At 46.7% G+C, this 20,338-nt stretch overlaps 1 protein-coding gene across 6 annotated transcripts in view; it reads left to right on the top strand.

The window, feature by feature from the left end:
* LPP (LIM domain containing preferred translocation partner in lipoma) overlaps nucleotides 1-20,338 on the top strand; it is a 629,562-nt gene that overhangs the window by 50,769 nt on the left and 558,455 nt on the right. For 2 of the 6 annotated variants that reach the window (XM_032482352.1, XM_032482344.1), the window contains exon 2: nucleotides 12,778-12,892. The exons of 1 other annotated variant lie outside the window; for it this stretch is intronic. The gene's annotated coding sequence lies outside the window, so the exon portion shown is untranslated. Of the gene's footprint in view, nucleotides 1-1,247; nucleotides 1,483-12,777; nucleotides 12,893-20,338 lie in introns of those variants that run through there. 3 more of the 6 variants (XM_032482379.1, XM_014562696.2, XM_032482372.1) reach the window with 3 other exon arrangements.

Raw genomic sequence — 20,338 nt, 5'->3', positions numbered from 1 at the left:
TTCATTTGTTAAGCATGCAATAAATAAGAAATTCTTGCTATTTTTTCATGTACTGGTGGCACACTTGCAAAAATAGAAAAGAAGTGATCAAAATTACTGGCAGGACTATTTCGACAGCCTGGGTAGAAGCTGCTTTTAGAGCCCATAGTTGGACAATTTTGGGATATCTACCCAGTTTGTAGATGAGAGAAAATAAGTTGCAAGAGGAGAACTGATTTATCCAAAGTGTTATGGAGTGACTGATCTGGACGTAAGGCTTGGAACCCCTGGCTCCCTGACCAGTGCTTTTTGTTTGTTGGAAATCCTCTGGGGATAAGAACAAGCAGCCTTATGTTGGGGCCCCAAAAGCCAGCTAGTGGGTGATGATTCTGGAAAATGGCTCATCTGACCCACAGAAAGCCTTTGCGGACAATAGGAGAACAAGATCGTGCTAAGAAACAGAACCACTGGGATGCCAAGATGTGGATTCCCTCTCTGAACAGACCCCTTCCTCCCCACATTCTCATTTCCCCCAGCATCTCACCTCTTTCTCCTTTCTCCTCTTCTAATTAAGTCTGGAGTCATTTTAGACCAAATTCATCCCTGATTGACTTCACTGGTTCAATTCAGTTATCAAACGCTTTTCTGGACCTTCAGATTGGCATTCATCTCACAAACAGAAGGGAATAATCTTATACATTTAATCAGGCATCTCACCCTTGTGTCCCTTCACTCCCCTGCGGTGTTCTCTGGAAGTCTGGTTTTGTCCTGGGTCTTCCTGCCTGGGGTCTATCCTATAAAGAACTCACAGGACATTAAGTTCCCAAGAGAACTTACAGCCCAAGGGGGTCAGGGGCTGGGGCCCGAGGGATGTTTCAGGGCCCATCTGCCGCTAAAGAACTGGGAGCTGGATTCTTCAGGTGCATCTTCCGAATCCCTCCCCCTCCCTCGAGTTAGTAAATTGACCTCAGAAATGTAGCTTCATTCTAGATGGCCCCGTTCCTGGTGAACTTAAAGCCTCTCAAACCAGGGACTTCCTTGTCTGGGCAGGGGAGCCCTCCCCCTGTAACAGGAGAGCCTGTGAAATAGTTGAGACCCTGCTTCTTTGGGGGTTAATCATTTGCTCCGAGTAAGGAATTCTGTCTTCTGTGGGGCATGCTCTTCAAGTGCCAGAGGAGAGAAGGGTGATTTTTCTGACTTCCTCCAGCCTGCTTCTCCATATATGGAAATGTTTACCCACCACACTGATCTATTGGAAGGGAAGGAGGTGACTCAGGGTTTAGGAGAAGCAGGATTTGAATTCTTGTTTCCAGAAACAAAGTCGCCCCCTCCCCCCGCCCCTCCCCCTCCATTCCTTTGCCCCTTGCTCTGGGAGCCGAGGACAGAATGTCTCAGTGCTGTTCCCCTCAGGCCTGGGGACCACCTCCTTGCCGTGGGACTCAGGGTGTGTGAGAGCAAGTGAGGGCCAGCGGAGGGCCGGCTGCCTGTGGGGCCTGACGGCGCGTGAGTATCATTATTGCCAGAGCGAGTGGCATTTCTGTCTGCGGACGGGGGGCTCAGAGTCCCGAGGGCTGGGTGGCTTGCTTGGGGACGGGACATGTGGCTGGGAGCGCAGGCTCCTTTCCTTTGGGTGTGGACAGCTGCTTTCCCAGGGGAATACTTCTCACCGTGGGGTTTAGAGACGGGCTTAGCCTGAGGAAAAATTCTGTTTGTATGTAAAAATATTAGACAGTTATTTCCTCCCACCTGAGGCCTGGCTTGAGTTGGGGAGGAAGGTATTGGTGACTTGCTGCCTGTCTGATCGCCAGGGACAGAGCAACATTGTTAGGCAGAAGGGATGTTTGTGGACATTTGGGGAGAGACAGTTTTATCTTGAAAAACAGAGTTATGGTCGGACTTAAGAGTATACAAAATGTTGCTGTATAATATTTGCACAGCATCCACAGTCTGCAGTGAATGCCTGGTGTGCGGCACGTTGCGTAGGTGTGATGGACTGGTGAAGGGGTCTTAGATGCAGTTGATCTGTCTCATTTTACAGTGTGGTTGTGGGCGGGGAGGGGGACCCAGGAGCGCAGCTCACCAGGCTAATTAGGTGGGGTTACAACCTAGGTCTTTTTCACAGTCGGGTCATTCCTCCTTCCACTACACCGAAGCTGCCCCTTTAGGCAAAGGCTGAGAAGAAGCCCATTTGGCAGATGAAGCTGGGACTCAGAGATGTCAGAGCTGTCCACACTTACTGATCTAATTGGTGAGAAATTGAGAACTAGAACCAACTTCTCCCAGGTCAGACTTCTTTGTATCATGTTACATGGACTCAGATCCCTGAAAAAAATTTTTTTTTTTTAATTTTACTTTCTTTCCCTTCTCTGGTTGCTACTTACCTTTCTCTGCTTTGGGTCATGTGAATGTTGTTTGAGTGTGAGCTGCTATCTTCCAACCTGCTTTGCTGCCTGCATCTCTTTCTTTCCTGAAAGGGGGCGATAGCTTGTCCAAAAGGGTGAGCTGACTAGCAGAGCCTTAATTTCAGTTTCTCCCATGGGAGAATGACGCACAGGTCATGAAAGACACTGAGCAAGGCTTTCCTTCTAAGCCTCTCCCGCTGTTTCCGAAGCTGCAAGATTTCTGGAGTATAATTCCTATTTAGAGGTGAGCCCTGATTCTGAATAGATTTTAGACACACACACACACACACACACACACACACACACACGCACACACACACTTCTTTAGCCTTCTTTGATGTGACAGCAGCGTTCCTCAGAGACCAAGAGGGCACCAACCTATCTCAGTTCCCCAAATGTTACATGGCTGTCACCAGTAACTCTGTAGTTAGACCAGTTTCCCATCAGCTTGGGGGCCCCTTTCTCCAAGGCAGGGAAGACTCTGGAGACGTGTTTTGGGGAAGTGCTTTGATGCTCCCGGTGTTAGGTGGCAGATCATAATAGAGAGAGACTGTGCTCTGAGACCCAAGTTTGTGTGGTCCGCGGGAGGGGAGGGGTGGGGAGGCCGCTCTCAAGCTGCTCTGAAGCTCTGGGAAGGCAGGGACTTGCCCAGGAGTCTGCACGAAACCTGTCTCCTCCTCCCCACCTGCGTCAGGGCTGTGATTGTAGACGCTGTTCCCCAGGTGGGCAGTAGGTGGGAAGAGGCTACCTTGAAGGGTGAAGGCTTGCGATGTTTCCCCGCTGCGGTGCTGACGACAGGGGCACCTAAGGGGCTAGGGTCGGCAGTGCCAATGTGAACGCTGTTACTGTGAACAAGGGCAGCTGACGTGCACGGACTCCTCTGGGTGCCAAGCGCCGGGCTAAGCCCTTGACCTACCTTCATCTACCACCACAGCTACCTGTGTGTCGGTACTTTTTAAAAAATTTTATTTTTGATTTTGGTACATTGCATGTAACATTTACCACCTTAACCATTTTTAAGGGTACAGCTCAGTAGAGTTAACTGTAGTTACATGTCATACAACCAGTCTCCAGAAGTCTTTTCATCTTGCAAAACTGTAACTCTGTCCCCATTTAAACAGTAACTCCTCATTCTCCCCTCCCCCGGCCCCTGACAACCAGCATTCTACCTTCAGTCTCTATGAATTTGACTACTTGCGGTATCTTACAGAAGTGGAGTCATACAGCATAGGTCCTTTTGTGGCCGGCTTATTTCACTCAGCATAATGCCCTCAAGGTTCATCCATGAGGGCAGATGTCAGAACTTCCTTCCTTTTTATGCTGGAATAATAATACATTGTATATATACATACATTATATAGATCACATTTTTTGTGTATCCGTTTAGGAACTACCTTTTACCTCCATTTTGTAGTGGAAGAACCTGAGGCTTTGTGGGGTTAAGTAAGTTGCCCAGCGCCTCACAGTCAGTAGTGGAGCTGGGGTTTGAACCCAGGTAGTGTGACTTCAGAGTGCACGTGATCAGGATTCAGCTGGCAAGAGTGAAAAACCAGGGTGGTTCTCATGGATGGTGACACCTCCTCGCACATTACTGGGGCATTTCGGTAGCCAGGTGTTTCAAAGGACTGTACGTACTCAGGTATTTTCCTCTGGTTTATACTGGCGCCTGGGAAGCTCAGAGCCAAATGTGAAGCCCAAATGGAATGAGAGGTGTGGCTCTTATTTCTTGTAACCCTTATCCCTTTCCTTCACCTTATTTTTCCATCCTCCTTCCTGGTGAGCAGAGACTGAAGATGGGATTTTGTAACCTGGCTCTGCTGCAGACTCAGTGTCTACCTTGGGTGATGATGCATGGTCCTTTCTGAACCTCAGTTTTCCCAGCTGGAAGATGGGGTTGTAGTTGATGACAGTGAACGTGTCGCCTGCCGAGCCTGGCTCGAGGCGCTTCGCATGGTTTATCTCCTCCAGTTCTCCCAGCATTCCCACAAGGCAGTGCGCTTGTCCCCTCTTTACCTGAGAAAAGTAAGACCTCGGAAACTTGCCTGAACTCCTACAGCTCCTGTGTGCACGCATCAGTGCTCCACGGCGGACTCCAAAGCCCGGGCTGTTAGCCGCGGTGCTGGGCTGCTTGCCTTCAAGCAACCGTGAAGGTTTCTGTCATCTGTGGCGCGCATTCCTCTAGTTTTACTAAATCTTTATTGGATTCCCACTTACGTGCCTCGTACTGTTATGGGCGCCGATCCAGTCCTGGGTTTAGAGTGAAGAAAAAGACTCACAGAACAGTGATCCCTTGGAACTTACAATCTAGTAGGTATGTGTGGAGGAGGCAGTTCATACACGAGCAAGTAAACAGCAGAGAACGGTAGGTGACACTCAGGAGGGTTCACAGAGGGTGCTCGGCCTGTGAGGGAGTGGAGGCAGGGCCCCAGAGGTTATGTTGAAGCTGTGCTCTGAATGACAGTTGCGTGGAGGAGGGCATTGCAGGCAGAGGGCATGCCCGTTGCCAGGGTGGGGAGTAGGAAAGGGTTTGTTTGAGGAACAGAGGAGCCCAGTGTGCTGGGGGGTAGTGGGCTGCAGGGAGAAGTGTGAGATGAAGGCGAGGCAGGGCAGGTGGGTGTCAGTGAGCTGGGGAAGGGGCTTGGACCCTAGTCGAGGGGTCATGGGAAGTGTCTGAGTAATGTTTACCAGTATCGCTCCGACCACTGTGGGGGACCCGGATTGCAAGGAGGGGCAAGAGTAGAAGCAGGAAGGAGAGGAGACGCAATAATCCAGGTGAGAGTTGGAGGTGACAGCAATTAGGGCGGCAAGGTGCAGCCCGAGAAAGCGGGTGGGTTCATGTGGTGCTTTGGCGGGGATTGTCTACAGGATGTCAAGCCCAGTTTCCTCCAGAGAAATGTCAAACTCGAGTGGGCAGAAATCCCAGAGACCCTGACCCAGGTGAAAACACGTGCAGTTGGGGGGTGCCCAGACTTGCCGCTGGTCCGGACTGAGTCTGACTGCTCGCTCCCCACTTTGGTTTCTAACCTTGAGCTTCTGGCCAGGGAATGGAGGGCAGTGGCTTCCTGCCTCCGACTTCCTGGCTGGGAGCTGCTGGAACGCCCCAAAATAAGCCCCGCAGAATAAGCCGCTTCCTTTGCTCTCTCTGGGTATTTGGATAAAGCATTCTTTCCCACCAAGAATACGGAACATTCGGAGTGATGTTGACTTTGTGGGCCATATTTAACATACTGTGTTTCCTTGATGTGTCCTCTGTTCTTGCAGAGACTCCTGCCTCCTGTAAACTCCGTGGTGAGGAGCCTCAACCACCCTATACACTGGAAGGCTCAGTGGGGGTCTGGAAGAGCTGGTGTTTCAAAGTTTGGTTTGGGGACCGTGGTCTCAGGGCCCCCTCAGGCCCTCCTCTTTCATTTACACTTGAATTTACACTTGCTGGCCCTTGCCTGCTCCCTCCAATTCCTTTTAATGGGCCTGGGCTTTCCTGTAAATACTCTGTTTTTTAGTGGAGAAACTGGACTCAGAAAGGTTAGGTGATTTAGTCAGTGTAAGATAGTGGCCAAGTCAGATTTGGAATCTTAGATTCCTGACCCAGCCTTGTGCTCTGGCCTTCAGGCCAAAGTGACCTAGCATGAGACCTCATGCCCTTAGGTGTCGGTCTTGTACTGTGGTCGACCTAAGCCTGGAGATGCTCAGAGATCATAAACTGTATCCTCTGAAATTCACTCTGGAGGCTTCTTCACAAATAGTTTGCAGTCTATAGTTACCAGTTTTTTTTTTTTTTAAACTCTTTCACATCATCTCTTAAAAACAATGCTTTGTTTTTGCTCACTCGAATTTCTTTTAAAATTTCTCTCATATTACCCATTCATCTAGTCAACAAACATTTATTGAGTTCTTACTGTATGCCAGGCATTGTGCTAGGTGCTGGAGATGGATTCAAAGATAATTTGGAGGCGTGTAGAAGGGGAGTGGATAATTACAGCACAGTGAGATAAGTGCTATAATAGAGGGATACATAAAGAGCTAGAAATAGCGCTCTGAATAGCATCTCCGAACAAATTGCCTTCTTTTTTCCTTTTGGATTATTCCCTTATGTATATTGCCCAAAGTGGGATTACTGGGTCATTTAAAAGATGAAAACAATTTGGCACAAAAAGATGTAATGACTTGCCTGGGGAATACAGCTCAGTTTTCAGCAAGGGGAAAAATTGTTGGCAATTCCAGATTTAGATACTTCTCCAAGAGGATTGGGTAATTTTTATACTATTCCTGCCGATGTGGTGGCTTTCAAGGGGAGCACCTGTTCTAAACATGTCACCCTGCATGTAGAAACACATATCCTTATATTTAATTTCACAGATTTAGTGTTAATGCTCACAATAACCTGGCTATGTTAGTGTGATCATTTCCATTTTACAAATGAGGAAACCATGCCTTCGTTAAAAGGAAGTGACTGGCTCAGAATTTTATTTTATTTTACACCTCCCGTCCTGTTCTCAGTGCTCTGTTCATCAGCAGTGGTGGTGGTGCGGGTGGGGGTACTTATGCTCCAGCTAGGGCCTGGAATTCATTTAGTGATCTGTAGAAACTCTCTTCAAGAAGATCAAGATCTACGAGACAGGTTTTGAAGTCCAAACCTCCACAGGGTACAGTGTCCCTCTTACACTGACCTTCAAGGACCTGAAGGCCCATTATTCCTGACCCTGGCCCAGGTCCTGAAAGGTTAATGTGTGGCTTTCGCACTGAAGCACAGAATCCCAAGTAAAGCTGAGACCATGTCACAGTCCTGCTTTGAAACATTTATTATTTTCCTGGTATATTCAGCTGTATGTTCCCTGACCGTAGATTCAATTATTTTGTCATTCTTAACATTTTCCTAGTATTTGGGGCATTTAAGTAAAAACTCCTGCCCCTGGGACTGAGGACTCATCTTAACCAGACGGCAGTAACTGTCCAACGTGAGTGTCCTGGATGGTCCCACCCATTCATTCTTAAATCAGCTGCCTGCCCTGCCAATCCCCAGACAGACCCTGCATTCTCTTTCATGCTGTAATTCACGCTGTTCCTTTTGCCTGAGATGACCTCCCCCATCTTCATCCATAGAACTCCTCCTCCTGTTAACTTTTGCAACGATGCCACCTTCTAAATGAAGTACCCTCTGATCACCATCCGCTCCTCACCATCCACGCTCCCCCACACCAGAAGTGCTCTCGGTGTTCTCTGTTCTAACTCACAACATAATATTCTGAGGCAAGGAAGTGTTAAGAGTAGGGTGCTTATAGGCTTGGGATCTGGATTTGAATCTTGGCTGTGATGCTTCCTAGCTGTGCAATCTGTTGGGTCCATTAACCTGATGAGTTTCCTCATCTGTCAAGTGGGTACGAAGAATCACACCAACCCTCCGGGGCGTTATGAGAATGTGTATGGTTGTCTGTGCTTCTCTGGCACTTGCCATCTCCTACTTTATGTTTTAGTTCTCATTCTAGACTGGGAGCTCTTTACGGGCAGGAAAGAAATTATATCTCTCTGTGCCTTTGACATTTGGGACTTGCCACAAAGTCTCCTTTAAGGGAAAGGATTCTATGTAATCTCACTGGTGGCATCAGTGCAGGCTCATTTCTAGGCCCCAGTCATGCGGTGCCAGGCCTGGCTGGGAGCTCTGTGATATGGAGCTTTGAGCACACACTGTACGTGCTGGATTGGCCTCTGGCTCCTGCTTCGTGAGTGACACGGAAGAGACTAGAGCCTGTGTTTAGCCCATGTTCTTCTGATTCATCAAGTTGGATAGTGCTGGCACTTCCTTGATGGCAGAGTGGGCATCCTGCTTGGAACATGAGGCTTGGTTTCCTTCCTGGGTCTTCTGTGGATGAGAGTTCCAGCCTAGAGGGGAGGGTCAGAGAAAGTGTGGGTTTGGGGCAGCTTTGAGGGCTACCCCCTCCTCTGACCTCTCTGTGGGCGGGACCACAGAGAAGGGGTCCCAGAGGAAGCTTTCCTGTAGACACTCCCACCCTTGCTGTGCTTGGAAGCTGACCGTGGAAGGGGATTCAGTTCCAAAAGCTCTACCATTTGACTCTCTCATGTGTCATTTTCCAAAATACAATACCCGTAAGTCTCAAGAGCCAGTGTTTTAGCCGGGCACGTGAGGTCCTCCATGTTCCGGCCACAGCATTCCTTTCCAGCCTCCGTCCCACCGCATCCCTCCATGTTTTCTGCCTCTGGCCTCACCAGATTAGTCACTTTCTCCGAGAACACCCTGAACTCGTCTCAAGGCCTTAGCACGTCGTGTTCTCTGGGCCAATTTCCCTCCTTCTTGTTCGTGGAAGTCCTCTTGGGCGTTCAGGCTCAGTTTAGAAGTCATCATCAACAGAGCTCTTCGTGACCCTTAAAAGACACTGAATATGCTGCTACTTTGCACACTTTTCCTGCTGTCTTGTGTATTTGAGTGAGTCTGCCTTGAGCCTGTGTGCTCTTTGAGAGCTCAAGGCATGTCTGAGTCAGCGCCCATGTCTGCTGGGCCCATACACTGTGCTTTCGGAAGGACAGGAGATGTTAGCAGATGTTCACTTTGTGCATCTCTGAATGCAGGGCACCTGACATCGTGTCGGCTAACAGTTGTGCGGAAGGGTGTTCAGAAGCTCATACAAAGGTTACCTGCGACTCATCTGACCGTGAGTCCAGACATTTGAACTCTGCTTTTGAGTTGCCCTGATACCAGCTCATTGCTAACCTTTCTCAGGCCTGCTTCCCTCCCACATACCAGGGAGATGTCTGTGTAGTGCCAGGGCTCTGAGCTTTTTATTTCACTTAAGAGCATACCAGGGAGGAAGGGGATGGGAAGGGATACACTGGGAGTCCGAGATCTGCAGATACTAACTACTATATACCTAGAATAGATAAACCACAAGTTTCTACTGTAGAGTACAGGGAACTATATTCAATATCTTTTAGTAACCTGTAATGAAAAAGAAAATGAAAAGGAATATATGTATGTATATGTATGACTGAAACACTATGCTGTGCACCAGAAATTGACACAACATTGTAAACTGACTATACTTCAATTAAAAAAAAATGAGAGAAAAAAAGAACATAACAGTAAGGTGGTATTCAAGATGGATCTATCTGCCTTTAATGTGAACGTTGTTTAGTTTGAAAGTTCAGGTTTTTTTTTTAATCCCAAAACTCCTTAAAATGTGAATATAACAGAAGAGTTTTTTCAGGTACACATCTGCCTCTAGCAGGATGGCTGTCCATATAGGGTTGTAACTGTAAAGTAATAAAACCCAGGTCATGCAGCTTGACTTTGAAGACTTGAGGTCAAGTCCTGGTGTTACCATTTACTAGCCCCCAAATCTTTGGTCAGTTGCCTGACCTCCCTGACCCTGAATTTTCTCAGCAGACCACTGGGAAATCTTTCTCATAGGGCTGATGGGAAGTTTAAATGAGGTGCTGGGCATTAAATTGGGATTTTTTTTTTTTTTTACTGTCTGGTTCATCAACTGGATTTGAAGGCCATTTTTAAATAGCAGTTCCAGACAGTTTGCTTTTGAAGGGAAAATTCCTGGGTGTGTAAGTTTTCATGTATGTGTTTTTTTTTTTTAATTTTTTGAATGACAAAATACACCAATTTAGGGGACACACAGCATCTAACAGACTTAAGGAGCAAACATGGTTTATAAGCCTCAGTTGTAATCCTAATAAACTAGAACCACAGACCCACAGGCTTTGAGAAATTGTAGACAGAAACTTTGGGAGATGAGGAGTGAACATCGATTAATGCATACTGTATGCAGGCTCTGTGCTTCCCAGGTTAGGTATGGAATCCCAAGAGGTGATTACATACACCCTGAAGGGTAGGTGGTATCAGCCCCATTCTGTAGACAGGGAAGTATGAGCTCAGGGGTGGTCAAATAATTTACACAAGTCCCACATCAAAGCCTTGAACTTTGTCCTGTACTTGTGATGGCCACGAGAAATCCTGTCCCTTTACAGATGTGAGAAGACCTGCCTTTACTTTGTTATCCTTGACCCTCTGACTCCAAGGCAGCCGCAAACTCTGGGCCAGATAAAGCAGTGGGAATCGGCGGCCTTGATGTCCCATCACTTGTTCAAGGCATCTGGAAGAGCGGCTTGACTTTTCCTGCCAGGAATCTGCCCATTTTTGAGCTCCTTTGGCCATGTTCCCTTATCAGCCTCTCCTTCCTTTTCTCCCTTTTGGGTGATGTTTGTCGTTGCCTGGCCCTACTTCTGAGGTCAGGGGTGTATGCGAAGACGGCTACGTATTTTCTTTTAAAAAAAATTACAGGTGGAAAATAAAATTCGTCGTGTATTTCCCGTCATCCCCTCCAACACGTGGTGGTGGGACAAGGTGGCGCGGGGCTGGGGGTTAGGGATTCTCGTCTTGAATCTGTCACTGACCAGGGAGAGGACTTGGGCTCCTTTCCCTTTCTGGGTCTCAGTGCCTCCATCTGTAAACACTGAGGGCACTGTCAGATGACTTACAAGATTTTAGAATTCTTCTTGTTTTGTGGTGTCAGAACCATCGGTTTCTGCTGAGCTACGTAATCCTGCAGCTGTTTCTCTGATACTTTTCAATCTTTAGGCTTAATCTATTCGACAATGTATAATTTTTTAAAGGGAAGCTTTTATAGACACTTCTGAAATATAAAATGGGGGGGGATAAATGGATGTTAAAAAATAGAAAACAACCAATTAAATAGTATAAAGTATGTAATTCTCCTTGGAAACTTACCACGAAATTGAGGAGCACTTTAACAACTGGTAATTTAAATTGCATTTGAACTCTGCTAATGGTTTGTTTGCATGGGAACTTCAATCATTTCACAGTGGTTCTTTAGCAAAACTGCTTGTTCTCTTTATGGAACAGAAGAAGAAAAATTCTTAAAAGAGAAGTTGACTGCGGTAAAGGGGGACCACGTTCATTTGTGCGTGGAGGGAAGCTGGCAAGTGAAGGTGGAGAGCTTTATCTTCAGCGGGAGTTTAAGCGTCTGGGACGCTAGCTGCCCTTTGCTGTTGTTGTAGAAACTGTTCTGATTTGTATCTCCCTCTGCAAGGAGAAGCTTGGGTTTCCTGGGGCATGGAGGTGGGGTCTGTCTTTTTTTTTTTAATGAGATTGCACTGTCCACAGGGCCAGTGCTGGCCCCCTCATACTCCATCCCTCAGCAAGTTTGAAATTATGCCTTTCTCACCGTCTAGTGTGATGGCTGTGAGAATTCCAGGGCCCTTGAAGATCGCTAGCTCTCAGGAAATATATTGCTTTGCTGGGCTCATCTTGATTATCCTCCATTTTTCCGACTTAGTTTCTTTCTGCTGTTGGGCTGTACAGCAGGAGTTTTGAAGCAGGTGTTCTGAGGTCTGGGTGTGTAAGTTCTCGTTTTGCCCCAAAGCTGATTGTGTGACCAAGGGCAAGTCTTTCTGGCCAGCTGGTGGTGGTGACCTCTTCTGTTACAGTGGCCGTAACTCGACCCAGTGGAGCAAGCCCCAAACTGGAGCCCTGGACTGCCTGCCACCCACTAATGGGGGGCTCCTGGGGTGGCCACTTCCCTCCTCTGGTCCCCGGGGTCTCCTCCTGTCAGTTGGAAGAGTTGAGGTGATTCATTTTTTAAGGTTCCTCCCAACTTTGAACTTGTATAGATATTTAAAAATTGAATGCGATAACATACACAAAATGGTTGTATGATTGGTTCAATAATGTTAAAAATGACAGCAATGAAAATGGGAGTAGCAGCTTTTTCTGGTATGTGGATTTTCCTGCATACACAGAACTTTGTAGCAACCTGCTACCCTGGAATACTTGTCTGTTGGAATAGATATCGCAGAGCCCTTAGCAAAATAGTAATGGTTCTTAATAAAATAAAGCCAGCAAATGCGGACTTACCAGGAAGCATCAAGATTGTCCAGTCCTCTGCTGCTCGCTGGCTCTCATTTTTCAGACGAGGAAGCACAGCGATCACTAGATTCCATAGTTAGAAATTTGTCTCCAAACTCATATTCCCTGTCTCTTTTTATATACTGTAGTTCAGATTTTGCTGTTGATTTTTTTCTTGCCTAAAATGTGAGTATCTGACTAATTGATTTCTCTCTTTCACTTTTGATACTATGATGAAGCTATTTCCCACCCACCCCCAAAAAGCTTATCTATGAACACTAGGGTGCCAGCATTCTTTTTCCCTATCGTTCTGAGACAAATTAGTGAAATAGAAGTATTGGGAGCTGACTGGGGGCTGAGGAGGGACAGAGGTCAACCACTGGGTTTGTGGGTTTCAAGCCTGTCATCATTCCCAATCTGGTTTACCCAGCAAGTTCATAAACCCGGGAGATTCTAAAGCTGCTAAGACCCTAGAGATTCATAAGCAACCTCCTTCTCCCATTTCCACAGGTGGGAACACTGAGGAAGCAGAGGCGAAGACGGAACTCAGTCACCTGACTGCAGTTTAGTGCTTTTCCCATTGTTCTGCCAGGCGTCGTTGGAGGGAAGAATTTTTCCTCAGTTGGTGAGTCCTACCCAGGAGAGAAGGCTTTTCTCTTTTATAAGCAATATGCATATTTTATTGAGATTTAAAAATCAGTGGTTTCCATCTAAAGCATGGGCACCAGGAACTAGGTTGGGGTAAGAACTAAGAAGAACAAAAATGTTCTTCCCTCCTTCTTGACGTGATTTCATTGGCAAAGGACATGTTATAATAATGCTAATAAAATGTGTGGCAAAGCAAAGGCAGGACTCAGCTCTTGGAAGGTAGCGGGAAGAGAAATTGGAAGAAAATTTGGAATGATGATGATGTCAGGTTGCCAAAAATTGCACTGCTTCCTTTTTTCTCCTTTGGCATGGCGGGCCGGGGTCTCGAAGCTGGACGACCGGAATGAAAGTGTCCATGAACAAACAGCGCTGTGGGCACTTGCGGGGAGAGGAGGTCGCAGTACTGAGTGGTTCTTGCTTATCCCTGTGCGAGGTGCTTCTTTGATGATGGATCTGCACTTTGACAACAACACTTTGAAGTAGGGGGAGCTAAATTTGCGTAGGCCAGGGCGTGCCCCTCTGACTTAAAGAGCCTGCATGGGCTACACTGGGGTCTGAGTTTGAATCCTGTTGTATACTCCGAAAGGGCAGTGGTGACCCGGGCAGGTGAGCTTTCCCTTGTGTTTTAGAATCATGTTCCAGAAGATGGGGGTGGTGAGGAGACTCAGTGGTGTGGGATAGCATGGGCTGTGGGGGGATCTGAGGGAAACAGCTGGGGCGATCTTGGGAAGGCTTTGGTTTAGAATTGTAGATCCGTGCTCTCCGTCCCACGGCCCAGTCCCCATGTGCCCCACCTCTGGCTTTACACTGAATAAATAATATCCCTTGCCATGTTCAGGGTATAGTTTTTCAAAAGCGAGTGGATGCTGTTGTGATGGATAAAACCTAACTTCATTGAAAAGCATGGCTGAATTTACTGTCACGTTTTGTCACCCTTTCCTTTCTTAATCAGTGTATCTTAAAAGAACAACCGACTTTCTTTGCATCTATGGATCTGCAAAAGATAAAAGGCTGGAAGACACTGCTTTGACTCTTAAACGGCTCAGTCTGTTACCATTTCAAACATGGTCTTGACTGTTTTGTCCAAGTATATACACTTTAGGCAATGAATGTGAACCTTTCTTACCCACTCTACCTCCTGAGTGTTTTCTGTGCTTACAATTAAATCGCGATGACTCTGAAGCCTTGTGCTTGGACACAAACACAAAATCGAGTGTGTCATGACAGAGTGGGAGAGAGCACCGTAAGCAGGAATAGGTTGGGAGAGGCTCAGAAGTGGCTGTTGTCCGTAAGGGGATTATGAGCCAGCAGTGGCCTTTGTCTTCTAAAATGTGGATGTGGCCTCAGACTGCGTGATGGAGGGAACAGCGTGGGTGAGTGACGCTGCCGGAGCCCGGCGAGCCCAGAGGTGAGGTGGGTCTGGTTTGAGCAGGACTTGGACTCTGATTCTGTGCGGCGCTCCTTGCTCTGCCGTCTCCTGTATGTGTGTGTGTGTGTTGGCTTCATCCTCAGGATGCTTTCCCTCGTAATCATAAGAAGCTGCCTGCCGTCACCTGGCAGCTTGTCCACTGTGTAGTGGACAATAAGTAGTCCCTCAAAAGACTCTGGGTGCTGTTAGGAGGCAGAGAGAGGACTCATGCTTCATGGACAACTACGAACCTGCTTTTGACCCTCCTCTCAGAGCTCTCCTAGGGTGCTGGGCTTTCGTCCTTGCCTTATCCTCTGAAAGGGACAGGAGCCAACTGGCCTCTCCACACAAGGATGCTGAGAGGACCGGAAACACATCCCACCAGGAACCATTACAGGAACGAGACCTGTAAAAGGCAGGATGCAGGGCACACATGACAGTGGTCTTTAAGAATATAAAATATATAAAATGTGGTCAGAAGAGGGATTAACCTGCTCCTGTGTGTATCCACACAGGCCAGTGGGACCTCTGGCACCTTGTAGGTGCAGAGTGCATTTTCAGGGATAGAAAGAATAAATCCAAAGGTAGTGACTGTCCCTTTTCCTGAGGGTGTTGTATCAGGCACTGGCCAATTCTCTGTTGGAAAGCTTTAGGAATTCCAGCACAGATCAGGCGGGACTGCATGGTTTTATGAGAAAGAAACAAATGACTTGACAGAAATAGGCTTTGGGGACCAGTATGGCTTAAGAAGTTTGTGAGCGCGGAAAAAGGCAGCAAGTGTGGTGGGATGGGGTATCCGAAGGCCTGCCGGTTATTAGATGTGCAGCCCTCGACAAGCAACATCCCTTCACCTCCAGTTGCCTGACCCGAGGGTTAGGAATAATAGTCGTTGTCCTGCCAACCTCTCGTGTTCTGTAGAGCAAGTGGGTTGATAGATGGCAACCTGTTTTGCAAACTATAAAGTGTGGTCCATCCATGATAGGTCATTATAGTTGTTTTCTCCTTTAGCTTGAATATAAAGAGTATAAGGAAAAACAAGATCTTGATTATAAAGAAAAATATTGATCATGACTCTGAAGGAACGTAAGACAGTGGGCTGTGCAGGTATGTGCCCAGTGTGTGTCCTTCCTTCCAACTCTGCACCCCCGTCGTCACCAGGGCTGGATGGGCGCTAACTTGTCCTCAGTCTTGGAAAGGAGTTACATCTGGTACCTGGCTTAATGATGATGGCTGAAGTTGAAATGACACTGTGTGTCCTTATTATTTTATATATATAGATATATATGTTATGAAATATATATCTATATATATATTTTTTTGCTCTAGGAAGCAGGAGGTGGAGGAAGGAAGGTAGATTCGAAGTCTTAATGCCTGAGAAATTCCCTGGAAGTTCCAGTCTAGCCATTTGGGTCTTGCTTTGTTTGATTAGATAGTCACACCTTCTACTCTAGGCGTGGCTGGCCCAGTGGGAGTCAGGAAGGAAATTATTTTCCTCTGTTGATACTAGAATACAATTATTGATGGCAGCCAAGGGCTTTCAGTTTTAATATTTCCTCTTTTGTCTTGAGAAGAATCAGGCATTAGTCTCTGCCGGAAGCAAAGCATTGGTCACTTCCGTCAGAGGTGAAGGCTTCCTACAGTCAGTCAGCCAGGTGTTTTCTGGGCATATGTGACCATCTGCATAGCCAGCTTTCATTGCTTTTATGTTATTGCTTCAAAAGTTCTGACAGGGTTTGCTGGGTCTGAGCAGGGACCCCTCCAGCCTCTGGAGGCTTGGTGACTCCTCTGTAACCTAGGGATGTGTTGTTGGAGGTGTTTGCTGTCCATGAAAGTAAAAGGGGGAGTGATCTCTCTTTTTCTTTTTTGCTTTCCTCCTTTTAATTCCACATTCTTCCATTTCTTGACTTCCACACAGGCACCTTTGGCTCTGACCCAGCACTTTTCCCTCCACTTCTCTGCATAGTCTTTGCCTATGAATCAGTCCACACAACTTGTAGGCATGTTTTCTCTGCTGTTTGCAACCTCTATCCTGTTCCAGAAAGAGATTGGGGAAAATAGGTCAAAATTTGGAGCCTGGAGCCTAGATGTTGTCCCTTTAGTTAAATTTCAGGGTCTCCATCTCCTGTTGAGTCATGCTGTGTCCTGAAAAGTTGCATAAATCAGTATTACTTGGGTTAGACAGTGTGTCTCTGCAGTTATGAATAACATTTGTGTTAAGAACAGTGAGCCGATACACAACATTACTGTGAGACTGACAGGATCAGACAGAGAACCTCAGCCAATACTTTCTGTCTGGCAGAAAGCCCTTTTCCAGAGCATCCGTCTCCTTCCCCCACCAAAATAGTCTTTTTCTAAAACCAAGCTCGGCAGTACATTTTATAAAAGATGACAGGTTCCTCTTAGAGCCCACCTTCACAGTCTTAAAAAATTAATGGAAATGGGAGACTTAAAATGATGGTCAAGCTCATTAGGAGCCCTGCAGACAAAATAAGGAAAGTCAGCTATGGTCACTGAGACTGTCACCGGCCAGAGTGTTAATCCTACTCCCCACTCCATGGCCCCTTTTGGCTTTCCATTATTTTTTTCTTTTTAAAATACTTTTGGTGCTTTCAAAGTGTTTCTTATCCATTATTTAACTTCTATTGAAAGTCCATAGTAGGAAATAACTTTTCATTGGGTGAAGGCAATGAGGTCAATCCAGTTGGAGTAGGAAGACTCATATATTAGCTGTGTAATCTGTCTTAAGTCACTGAATCATTTTTAAAACTGGTTTCCATATCTGAAAAAAATGGTGCAAGGAGCGCCTACTTCAGAGACTCTTTTGTGCTCACAAAGCAGCATAATATAAAGTGCCAGTTGAATGTGGTACTTAGTGTAGAGTTGGTGCCAATTAAACGTTGGTTTCCAACCTCCTTAACAGTCTGTAACTGCTAGAAACCACCCTCGGTTCTTGTCTTTGTTGGGCCGTTATCTCAATGTCCCCACTTTGCACTGTCCCCTCGGCTTGGACCAGCCCTGCAGCATTTGCCTCTGTCACCCCTGATTCCATCTTTTCCTGAATAACGAGAAGCCTTAACATTTATAATTTCGCTCGATGGCTCCCAGGACATAAACACAGACATCATAATATGGTGATGTTTTCTGGTATTTAGAAACAGTCGTTCTGGGAACAGAATTTTCATACCCAGTGTTTCATGAGGAAGGTCTATTGGAAAGTGAGTGTTGGTTTTCATTGACGAGTCTGTCTGGTCCAGAGGCTGAGCCCCACCTGGCCGCCATCAACCACCTCTTCATTTGTAAATGGAAGCTGCTCTGGGGCTGCCCAGGCCTGACCCTCCCCGGTTCCTCTTTGGACTCCTTTAGGATGACATCACCTCCCCCTGCTTCAGTGGCGACTGGCTTGAGTTATATCAGTTATTAAAAATGATCTAATATTTTCCTTGTAAATCTAGGGCCCTGGCTCATTCTATGATTAAGCTGGTGATTTATTTATAATATGGTACGAGACGGCTGCAGCCATCCCATGATGTAATCTAAGAATGACATGAAAACAGAATAGGCTTTTACATAATGAAAGTGTTCCTGTAATACAGTTTAGAGCAAGGCTTTTTTTCTCCCCACATTGAGAATGGAGATAAATTCTTTTCTTTCTCTTCACTCCTTTCTTATCCTGTTCCCATTTGTGAATCTTAAGGCCTTCAAGTCAATTAAAAAAGTCAGCTTTTAAAACACCGCAAAGTCTCTTGGTTGACTCTTCTAGTCTTGTCTTGTCATCATCCTCGCCCCTCTGCCCCACTGCTCTCCCTGGCCTCTGTTTCGGCCCCTACTCTGCTCAGGAGCCCACGGGCTCCTCTCTGCATACCACGGGCCTCACTCTTCCTTTGCTTATTCTCCTCCTGCTGCAGGAAATGCTTCCTTAGTGCTGAATTTTCTTCTGCTAAAGGCAGACCTAGCACACTGGTTCCCACAGAGAGCAGACTTCTTCAGGCCAGCTTGAATGCGCCTTTTCCTCTAAGCCTTCCCTGAAGCTTCTGCCTCTTACTTAGAAACCCTTTATCTGCAATCCTTACAGAACTTAATACAGCAAGCTCCCCACCCTCCTTGCAAGGAACGCTGACAGAGTATCAGAAGAGGCGAAGGGACTCGAGATATGGGGGAAGGGGCCTTTGTAGTTCTGGTTCTGCTTCTGACACTGAAACCTGGGGAGGTCGTGTCAGTCTCTGAGCTTCAGTTTTCCTCATCTAAAGAATGAGGAGTTTGGATTTTGTTTCCTGTGGCCACATGGTGGATTGGTAGTGGCTCCTTGAGGAGCGGTATTGAGAAGGGTCCTGAAGCTGTATCCTGACTGGGAAGGAAGGAGTTTTGTGATACTTTAGCAGTATCTGCTGTGGCTGTGGCAAGGGGAGGGAGGGTAGAGGTATACAAGAAGTCCCTGTGCAATTTTTGGACTGGATGATTTAGAAATCTCTTTTTGTTTTACCTTCTGGGATGCTTTGATTTGTGGACTTCAAGTGTCTTGCCCAAAGTCACACAGGTGAGTAGTGGCGAGAATCCAGTTCTCAGGTCTAGAGATGCTTGAAAACTGCCTATTCAATCTCATCTTGTATTCGCACAGGCTGCCCATGGGAGTTGAGAAGCTGGGATCAACAGGATGAGAGGGGCCATGGTTTATTGGAGACTCAAGACCCCCCAGATTCTGTGTGTCCTTGGGGTGGTGTAGGGTCAAGAAAGATTCTTCACCTTCTTTGCTTCCAAAGAATTATAATGTCTGCATGATTCTAATCAGTGTCAAAGATGGCATTTGGAGGACAAGGTCAGAAAGTTCAGTTACTCTGCCAGGGTCCCCCTGGGTTAGGGCTCCCAGGGTTAACCCAAGTTCCTTAGGATCCTCTGTCCCCCTCTCCCCGACCCCAGACCAAATGCTCAGCCCTCTGCAGAATGCTAAATTTCATGAACACTAGGTCAGCTCCATAAAAGGGCCTGGAACAGTGTGAGAGAGAGAGGGAGGAGGGAAAGGAAGGGGGGAAGTTTAGGATGGCTGATGGCACCAGAAACCAGAGCCTCTGAGGGGTGAAAGAAGGAACTGGAAGTGGTTAGTGTGAAGAACAGAGAAGGGGGATGGAGGAGGGAGCAGAGCAGGACTCTGCCATGGAAGAGGACACGAACTCGCTCTTTGTGACCCCACAAGGAGTTCTGGGAGCAGTGGGTGGAAGCAACAGAAGAACAGTGTAAGGAAGAACTTTCTAATATTAAAAGAGCAGACCACAGTGCCATGGGCCTTTTCTGGGGTTAGTAGTTCCCCATCACTGTGAGTATCAGGTGGAGGCTGGTACTGATGGGTCCTCACCATCAGAAGCTGGATGGGATGCCCTTTAAGATTCTCTCTGTCCTGAGAGCCTGGAATTTTCTGAAGACACGTTTCATGTGCAAATTAAATAATTTCCATTTTAAAGAGAAGGCTTTATGAAGGAAAGCAATTCTTCCTTTCTCCATGGTCTTGGCACACAGAAATGCTGACTTAACCTCGGGCCATCTTTTGTTTCACTTAGCATGATTGATGAAGGAAGGAGGCTAACTGAGGATGGCTTAGTACATGTTTGTACTGCATGTATTTTTGAGGATGATTTTTGTGCTGCTTTTCCTGATAGTTGCAGAGAATTCTGTTCTACTGGCCTCCTTCAATCTGCTCCCCGCCGACTCCTGTGTCCAATGTCAATGGTTTACTTTTTCTGTACTATCAGAGTGCTTTGTTTATACCTCCAGTAGAGCATTCATGCCACTTTGCTATGTAAGCAGATTTCCAGTCTTCCTTCTCTACTAGTTCAGTTCATAGAAGCTTCTTAAGAGCATAAGTCCCGTCTTACTCTACAAAGAGGACCTGTGGAGCCCAGTGAAGTGGTTTGCAAATAATGATGATGACTCATTAGCATAACAACTGTGTATTAAGCACCTACTATGTGCTAACACTATTCCAGGTGCAGGGAATAGAACTGTGAACAAAATCAGACAAACCTT

The sequence above is a fragment of the Camelus ferus genome, chromosome 1, assembly GCF_009834535.1.
Source record: "Camelus ferus isolate YT-003-E chromosome 1, BCGSAC_Cfer_1.0, whole genome shotgun sequence".
NCBI classification, from domain to species: Eukaryota; Metazoa; Chordata; class Mammalia; order Artiodactyla; family Camelidae; genus Camelus; species Camelus ferus.
Note: the sequence above shows the minus strand (reverse complement) of the source record. Positions and strands in the feature narration are given on the sequence as shown.